Here is a 9,783-nt window from a genome sequence, read left to right on the forward strand (position 1 = left end):
TTTCCTACAATTTACGTTCTATGATATTTTTTGATCAGAAGCGTAGTTCTCGAGATATATCAAGATATTTAAAAGATCCGAAGCCGCACCAACATAATAGAGATACAGAAACACCGTGGCCCCTTTCTTTGAGATAACTCTGCACTAGTGCGAGCCGCAAATGCCACTTCCAGCTTAGCTGTGCAGAAGAAGAACAACAAGAAGAAGAAATATCTCGAAATATGTCCGTCAGGCCCCTTCCCTTGAGATAAATATGCAAATATCTCGGAAACGAAGCGAGCTGTGGCAAAATGTTAAGAGACCGTTGTTGTAGAGAATTAAGTTTGCTACTTTTTATGTTCTATGATATTTTTTGACCAGACGCGTAGTTCTCGAGATATATCAAGATATTTAAAAGTTCCGATGCCGCACCAACATAATAGAGATACAGAAACACCGTGGCCCCTTTCTTTGAGATAACTCTGCACTATTGCGAGCTGCAAATGCCACTTCCAGCTTAGCTGTGCAGAAGAAGAACAACAAGAAGAAGAAATATCTCGAAATATGTCCGTCAGGCCCCTTCCCTTGAGATAAATCTGCAAATATCTCGGAAACGAAGAGAGCTATGGCAAAATGTTAAGAGACCTTTTTTGTAGAGAATTATGTTTCCTACAATTTATGTTCTATGATATTTTTTGATCAGAAGCGTAGTTTTCGAGATATATCGAGATATTTAAAAGTTCCGAAGCCGCACCAACATAATAGAGATACAGAAACACCGTGGCCCCTTTCTTTGAGATAACTCTGCACTAGTGCGAGCCGCAAATGCCACTTCCAGCTTAGCTGTGCAGTAGAAGAACAACAAGAAGAAGAAATATCTCGAAATATGTCCGTCAGGCCCCTTCCCTTGAGATAAATATGCAAATATCTCGGAAACGAAGCGAGCTGTGGCAAAATGTTAAGAGACCGTTGTTGTAGAGAATTAAATTTCCTACTTTTTATGTTCTATGATATTTTTTGATCAGACGCGTAGTTCTCGAGATATATCAAGATATTTAAAAGTTCCGAAGCCGCACCAACATAATAGAGATACAGAAACACCGTGGCCCCTTTCTTTGAGATAACTCTGCACTATTGCGAGCTGCAAATGCCACTTCCAGCTTAGCTGTGCAGAAGAAGAACAACAAGAAGAAGAAATATCTCGAAATATGTCCGTCAGGCCCCTTCCCTTGAGATAAATCTGCAAATATCTCGGAAACGAAGAGAGCTATGGCAAAATGTTAAGAGACCTTTTTTGTAGAGAATTATGTTTCCTACAATTTATGTTCTATGATATTTTTTGATCAGAAGCGTAGTTTTCGAGATATATCGAGATATTTAAAAGTTCCGAAGCCGCACCAACATAATAGAGATACAGAAACACCGTGGCCCCTTTCTTTGAGATAACTCTGCACTAGTGCGAGCCGCAAATGCCACTTCCAGCTTAGCTGTGCAGTAGAAGAACAACAAGAAGAAGAAATATCTCGAAATATGTCCGTCAGGCCCCTTCCCTTGAGATAAATATGCAAATATCTCGGAAACGAAGCGAGCTGTGGCAAAATGTTAAGAGACCGTTGTTGTAGAGAATTAAGTTTCCTACTTTTTATGTTCTATGATATTTTTTGATCAGACGCGTAGTTCTCGAGATATATCAAGATATTTAAAAGTTCCGAAGCCGCACCAACATAATAGAGATACAGAAACACCGTGGCCCCTTTCTTTGAGATAACTCTGCACTATTGCGAGCTGCAAATGCCACTTCCAGCTTAGCTGTGCAGAAGAAGAACAACAAGAAGAAGAAATATCTCGAAATATGTCCGTCAGGCCCCTTCCCTTGAGATAAATCTGCAAATATCTCGGAAACGAAGAGAGCTATGGCAAAATGTTAAGAGACCTTTTTTGTAGAGAATTAAGTTTCCTACTTTTCATGTTCTATGATATTTTTCGATCAGAGGCGTAGTTCTCGAGATATATCAAGATATTTAAAAGTTCCGAAGCCGCACCAACATAATAGAGATACAGAAACACCATGGCCCCTTTCTTTGAGATAACTCTGCACGATTGCGAGCTGCAAATGCCACTTCCAGCTTAGCTGTGCAGAAGAAGAACAACAAGAAGAAGAAATATCTCGAAATATGTCCGTCAGGCCACTTCCCTTGAGATAAATCTGCAAATATCTCGGAAACGAAGCGAGCTATGGCAAAATGTTAAGAGACCTTTTTTGTAGAGAATTAAGTTTCCTACTTTTTACGTTCGATGATATTTTTTGATCAGATGCGTAGTTCTCGAGATATATCAGGATATTTAAAAGTTCCGAAGCTGCACCAACATAATAGAGGTACAGAAACACCGTGGCCTCTTTCTTTGAGATAACTCTGCACTATTGCGAGCTGTAAATGCCACTTCGAGCTTAGCTGTGCAGAAGAAGAACAACAAGAAGAAGAAATATCTCGAAATATGTCCGTCAGACCCCTTCCCTTGAGATGAATCTGCAAATATCTCGGAAACGAAGCGAGCTATGGCAAAATGTTAAGAGACCTTTTTTGTAGAGAATAATGTTTCCTACAATTTACGTTCTATGATATTTTTTGATCAGAAGCGTAGTTCTCGAGATATATCAAGATATTTAAAAGATCCGAAGCCGCACCAACATAATAGAGATACAGAAACACCGTGGCCCCTTTCTTTGAGATAACTCTGCACTAGTGCGAGCCGCAAATGCCACTTCCAGCTTACCTGTGCAGAAGAAGAACAACAAGAAGAAGAAATATCTCGAAATATGTCCGTCAGGCCCCTTCCCTTGAGATAAATATGCAAATATCTCGGAAACGAAGCGAGCTGTGGCAAAATGTTAAGAGACCGTTGTTGTAGAGAATTAAGTTTGCTACTTTTTATGTTCTATGATATTTTTTGACCAGACGCGTAGTTCTCGAGATATATCAAGATATTTAAAAGTTCCGATGCCGCACCAAAATAATAGAGATACAGAAACACCGTGGCCCCTTTCTTTGAGATAACTCTGCACTATTGCGAGCTGCAAATGCCACTTCCAGCTTAGCTGTGCAGAAGAAGAACAACAAGAAGAAGAAATATCTCGAAATATGTCCGTCAGGCCCCTTCCCTTGAGATAAATCTGCAAATATCTCGGAAACGAAGAGAGCTATGGCAAAATGTTAAGAGACCTTTTTTGTAGAGAATTAAGTTTCCTACTTTTTACGTTCGATGATATTTTTTGATCAGATGCGTAGTTCTCGAGATATATCAAGATATTTAAAAGTTCCGAAGCTGCACCAACATAATAGAGGTACAGAAACACCGTGGCCTCTTTCTTTGAGATAACTCTGCACTATTGCGAGCTGTAAATGCCACTTCGAGCTTAGCTGTGCAGAAGAAGAACAACAAGAAGAAGAAATATCTCGAAATATGTCCGTCAGACCCCTTCCCTTGAGATGAATCTGCAAATATCTCGGAAACGAAGCGAGCTATGGCAAAATGTTAAGAGACCTTTTTTGTAGAGAATAATGTTTCCTACAATTTACGTTCTATGATATTTTTTGATCAGAAGCGTAGTTCTCGAGATATATCAAGATATTTAAAAGATCCGAAGCCGCACCAACATAATAGAGATACAGAAACACCGTGGCCCCTTTCTTTGAGATAACTCTGCACTAGTGCGAGCCGCAAATGCCACTTCCAGCTTAGCTGTGCAGAAGAAGAACAACAAGAAGAAGAAATATCTCGAAATATGTCCGTCAGGCCCCTTCCCTTGAGATAAATATGCAAATATCTCGGAAACGAAGCGAGCTGTGGCAAAATGTTAAGAGACCGTTGTTGTAGAGAATTAAGTTTGCTACTTTTTATGTTCTATGATATTTTTTGACCAGACGCGTAGTTCTCGAGATATATCAAGATATTTAAAAGTTCCGATGCCGCACCAACATAATAGAGATACAGAAACACCGTGGCCCCTTTCTTTGAGATAACTCTGCACTATTGCGAGCTGCAAATGCCACTTCCAGCTTAGCTGTGCAGAAGAAGAACAACAAGAAGAAGAAATATCTCGAAATATGTCCGTCAGGCCCCTTCCCTTGAGATAAATCTGCAAATATCTCGGAAACGAAGAGAGCTATGGCAAAATGTTAAGAGACCTTTTTTGTAGAGAATTATGTTTCCTACAATTTATGTTCTATGATATTTTTTGATCAGAAGCGTAGTTTTCGAGATATATCGAGATATTTAAAAGTTCCGAAGCCGCACCAACATAATAGAGATACAGAAACACCGTGGCCCCTTTCTTTGAGATAACTCTGCACTAGTGCGAGCCGCAAATGCCACTTCCAGCTTAGCTGTGCAGTAGAAGAACAACAAGAAGAAGAAATATCTCGAAATATGTCCGTCAGGCCCCTTCCCTTGAGATAAATATGCAAATATCTCGGAAACGAAGCGAGCTGTGGCAAAATGTTAAGAGACCGTTGTTGTAGAGAATTAAATTTCCTACTTTTTATGTTCTATGATATTTTTTGATCAGACGCGTAGTTCTCGAGATATATCAAGATATTTAAAAGTTCCGAAGCCGCACCAACATAATAGAGATACAGAAACACCGTGGCCCCTTTCTTTGAGATAACTCTGCACTATTGCGAGCTGCAAATGCCACTTCCAGCTTAGCTGTGCAGAAGAAGAACAACAAGAAGAAGAAATATCTCGAAATATGTCCGTCAGGCCCCTTCCCTTGAGATAAATCTGCAAATATCTCGGAAACGAAGAGAGCTATGGCAAAATGTTAAGAGACCTTTTTTGTAGAGAATTATGTTTCCTACAATTTATGTTCTATGATATTTTTTGATCAGAAGCGTAGTTTTCGAGATATATCGAGATATTTAAAAGTTCCGAAGCCGCACCAACATAATAGAGATACAGAAACACCGTGGCCCCTTTCTTTGAGATAACTCTGCACTAGTGCGAGCCGCAAATGCCACTTCCAGCTTAGCTGTGCAGAAGAAGAACAACAAGAAGAAGAAATATCTCGAAATATGTCCGTCAGGCCCCTTCCCTTGAGATAAATATGCAAATATCTCGGAAACGAAGCGAGCTGTGGCAAAATGTTAAGAGACCGTTGTTGTAGAGAATTAAGTTTCCTACTTTTTATGTTCTATGATATTTTTTGATCAGACGCGTAGTTCTCGAGATATATCAAGATATTTAAAAGTTCCGAAGCCGCACCAACATAATAGAGATACAGAAACACCGTGGCCCCTTTCTTTGAGATAACTCTGCACTATTGCGAGCTGCAAATGCCACTTCCAGCTTAGCTGTGCAGAAGAAGAACAACAAGAAGAAGAAATATCTCGAAATATGTCCGTCAGGCCCCTTCCCTTGAGATAAATCTGCAAATATCTCGGAAACGAAGAGAGCTATGGCAAAATGTTAAGAGACCTTTTTTGTAGAGAATTATGTTTCCTACAATTTATGTTCTATGATATTTTTTGATCAGAAGCGTAGTTTTCGAGATATATCGAGATATTTAAAAGTTCCGAAGCCGCACCAACATAATAGAGATACAGAAACACCGTGGCCCCTTTCTGTGAGATAACTCTGCAATATTGCGAGCTGCAAATGCCACTTCCAGCTTAGCTGTGCAGAGGAAGAACAACAAGAAGAAGAAATATCTCGAAATATGTCCGTCAGGCCAGTTCCTTTGAGCTGAATCTGCAAATATCTCGGAAACGAAGCGAGCTATGGCAAAATGGTAAGAGACCTTTTTTGTAGAGAATTAAGTTTCCTACTTTTTATGTTCGATGATATTTTTTGATCAGATGCGTAGTTCTCGAGATATATCAAGATATTTAAAAGTTCCGAAGCTGCACCAACATAATAGAGGTACAGAAACACCGTGGCCTCTTTCTGTGAGATAACACTGCACTATTGCGAGCTGCAAATGCCACTTCGAGCTTAGCTGTGCAGAAGAAGAACAACAAGAAGAAGAAATATCTCGAAATATGTCCGTCAGACCCCTTCCCTTGAGATGAATCTGCAAATATCTCGGAAACGAAGCGAGCTATGGCAAAATGTTAAGAGACCTTTTTTGTAGAGAATTAAGTTTCCTACCTTTTATGTTCTATGATATTTTTTGATCAGATGCGTAATTCTCGAGATATATCAAGATATTTAAAAGTTCCGAAGCCGCACCAACATAATAGAGATAAAGAAACACCGTGGCCCCTTTCTTTGAGATAACTCTGCACTAGTGCGAGCCGCAAATGCCACTTCCAGCTTAGCTGTGCAGAAGAAGAACAACAAGAAGAAGAAATATCTCGAAATATGTCCGTCAGGCCCCTTCCCTTGAGATAAATATGCAAATATCTCGGAAACGAAGCGAGCTGTGGCAAAATGTTAAGAGACCGTTGTTGTAGAGAATTAAGTTTCCTACTTTTTATGTTCTATGATATTTTTTGATCAGACGCGTAGTTCTCGAGATATATCAAGATATTTAAAAGTTCCGAAGCCGCACCAACATAATAGAGATACAGAAACACCGTGGCCCCTTTCTTTGAGATAACTCTGCACTATTGCGAGCTGCAAATGCCACTTCCAGCTTAGCTGTGCAGAAGAAGAACAACAAGAAGAAGAAATATCTCGAAATATGTCCGTCAGGCCCCTTCCCTTGAGATAAATCTGCAAATATCTCGGAAACGAAGAGAGCTATGGCAAAATGTTAAGAGACCTTTTTTGTAGAGAATTATGTTTCCTACAATTTATGTTCTATGATATTTTTTGATCAGAAGCGTAGTTTTCGAGATATATCGAGATATTTAAAAGTTCCGAAGCCGCACCAACATAATAGAGATACAGAAACACCGTGGCCCCTTTCTGTGAGATAACTCTGCAATATTGCGAGCTGCAAATGCCACTTCCAGCTTAGCTGTGCAGAGGAAGAACAACAAGAAGAAGAAATATCTCGAAATATGTCCGTCAGGCCAGTTCCTTTGAGCTGAATCTGCAAATATCTCGGAAACGAAGCGAGCTATGGCAAAATGGTAAGAGACCTTTTTTGTAGAGAATTAAGTTTCCTACTTTTTATGTTCGATGATATTTTTTGATCAGATGCGTAGTTCTCGAGATATATCAAGATATTTAAAAGTTCCGAAGCTGCACCAACATAATAGAGGTACAGAAACACCGTGGCCTCTTTCTGTGAGATAACACTGCACTATTGCGAGCTGCAAATGCCACTTCGAGCTTAGCTGTGCAGAAGAAGAACAACAAGAAGAAGAAATATCTCGAAATATGTCCGTCAGACCCCTTCCCTTGAGATGAATCTGCAAATATCTCGGAAACGAAGCGAGCTATGGCAAAATGTTAAGAGACCTTTTTTGTAGAGAATTAAGTTTCCTACCTTTTATGTTCTATGATATTTTTTGATCAGATGCGTAATTCTCGAGATATATCAAGATATTTAAAAGTTCCGAAGCCGCACCAACATAATAGAGATAAAGAAACACCGTGGCCCCTTTCTTTGAGATAACTCTGCACTATTGCGCGCTGCAAATGCCACTTCCAGCTTAGCTGTGCAGAAGAAGAACAACAAAAAGAAGAAATATCTCGAAATATGTCCGTCAGGCCCCTTCCCTTGAGATAAATCTGCAAATATCTCGGAAACGAAGCGAGCTATGGCAAAATGTTAAGAGACCTTTTTTGTAGAGAATTATGTTTCCTACAATTTATGTTCTATGATATTTTTTGATCAGAAGCGTAGTTTTCGAGATATATCGAGATATTTAAAAGTTCCGAAGCCGCACCAACATAATAGAGATACAGAAACACCGTGGCCCCTTTCTTTGAGATAACTCTGCACTAGTGCGAGCCGCAAATGCCACTTCCAGCTTAGCTGTGCAGAAGAAGAACAACAAGAAGAAGAAATATCTCGAAATATGTCCGTCAGGCCCCTTCCCTTGAGATAAATATGCAAATATCTCGGAAACGAAGCGAGCTATGGCAAAATGTTAACAGACCTTTTTTGTAGAGAATTAAGTTTCCTACTTTTTATGTTCTATGATATTTTTTGATCAGATGCGTAGTTCTCGAGATATATCAAGATATTTAAAAGTTCCGAAGCCGCACCAACATAATAGAGATACAGAAACACCGTGGCCCCTTTCTTTGAGATAACTCTGCACTATTGCGAGCTGTAAATGCCACTTCCAGCTTAGCTGTGCAGAAGAAGAACAACAAGAAGAAGAAATATCTCGAAATATGTCCGTCAGGCCCCTTCCCTTGAGATATATCTGCAAATATCTCGGAAACGAAGCGAGCTATGGCAAAATGTTAAGAGACGTTTTTTGTAGAGAATTATGTTTCCTACAATTTATGTTCTATGATATTTTTTGATCAGAAGCGTAGTTTTCGTGATATATCGAGATATTTAAAAGTTCCGAAGCCGCACCAACATAATAGAGATACAGAAACACCGTGGCCCCTTTCTTTGAGATAACTCTGCACTAGTGCGAGCCGCAAATGCCACTTCCAGCTTAGCTGTGCAGAAGAAGAACAACAAGAAGAAGAAATATCTCGAAATATGTCCGTCAGGCCCCTTCCCTTGAGATAAATATGCAAATATCTCGGAAACGAAGCGAGCTATGGCAAAATGTTAAGAGACCTTTTTTGTAGAGAATTAAGTTTCCTACTTTTTATGTTCTATGATATTTTTTGATCAGATGCGTAGTTCTCGAGATATATCAAGATATTTAAAAGTTCCGAAGCCGCACCAACATAATAGAGATACAGAAACACCGTGGCCCCTTTCTTTGAGATAACTCTGCACTATTGCGAGCTGGAAATGCCACTTCCAGTTTAGCTGTGCAGAAGAAGAACAACAAGAAGAAGAAATATCTCGAAATATGTCCGTTAGGCCCCTTCCCTTGAGATAAATCTGCAAATATCTCGGAAACGAAGCGAGCTATGGCAAAATGTTAAGAGACCTTTTTTGTAGAGAATTAAGTTTCCTACTTTTTATGTTGTATGATATTTTTTGATCAGAAGCGTAGTTTTCGAGATATATCGAGATATTTAAAAGTTCCGAAGCCGCACCAACATAATAGAGATACAGAAACACCGTGGCCCCTTTCTTTGAGATAACTCTGCACTAGTGCGAGCCGCAAATGCCACTTCCAGCTTAGCTGTGCAGAAGAAGAACAACAAGAAGAAGAAATATCTCGAAATATGGCCGTCAGGCCCCTTCCCTTGAGATAAATATGCAAATATCTCGGAAACGAAGCGAGCTATGGCAAAATGTTGAGAGACCTTTTTTGTAGAGAATTAAGTTTCCTACTTTTTATGTTCTATGATATTTTTTGATCAGAAGCGTAGTTTTCGAGATATATCGAGATATTTAAAAGTTCCGAAGCCGCACCAACATAATAGAGATACAGAAACACCGTGGCCCCTTTCTTTGAGATAACTCTGCACTAGTGCGAGCCGCAAATGCCACTTCCAGCTTAGCTGTGCAGAAGAAGAACAACAAGAAGAAGAAATATCTCGAAATATGTCCGTCAGGCCCCTTCCCTTGAGATAAATATGCAAATATCTCGGAAACGAAGCGAGCTATGGCAAAATGTTAAGAGACCTTTTTTGTAGAGAATTAACTTTCCTACTTTTTATGTTCTATGATATTTTTTGATCAGATGCGTAGTTCTCGAGATATATCAAGATATTTAAAAGTTCCGAAGCTGCACCAACATAATAGAGGTACAGAAACACCGTGGCCTC

This window comes from Osmia lignaria, unplaced genomic scaffold (assembly GCF_051020975.1).
Source record: "Osmia lignaria lignaria isolate PbOS001 unplaced genomic scaffold, iyOsmLign1 scaffold0011, whole genome shotgun sequence".
Lineage (NCBI taxonomy): Eukaryota > Metazoa > Arthropoda > Insecta > Hymenoptera > Megachilidae > Osmia > Osmia lignaria.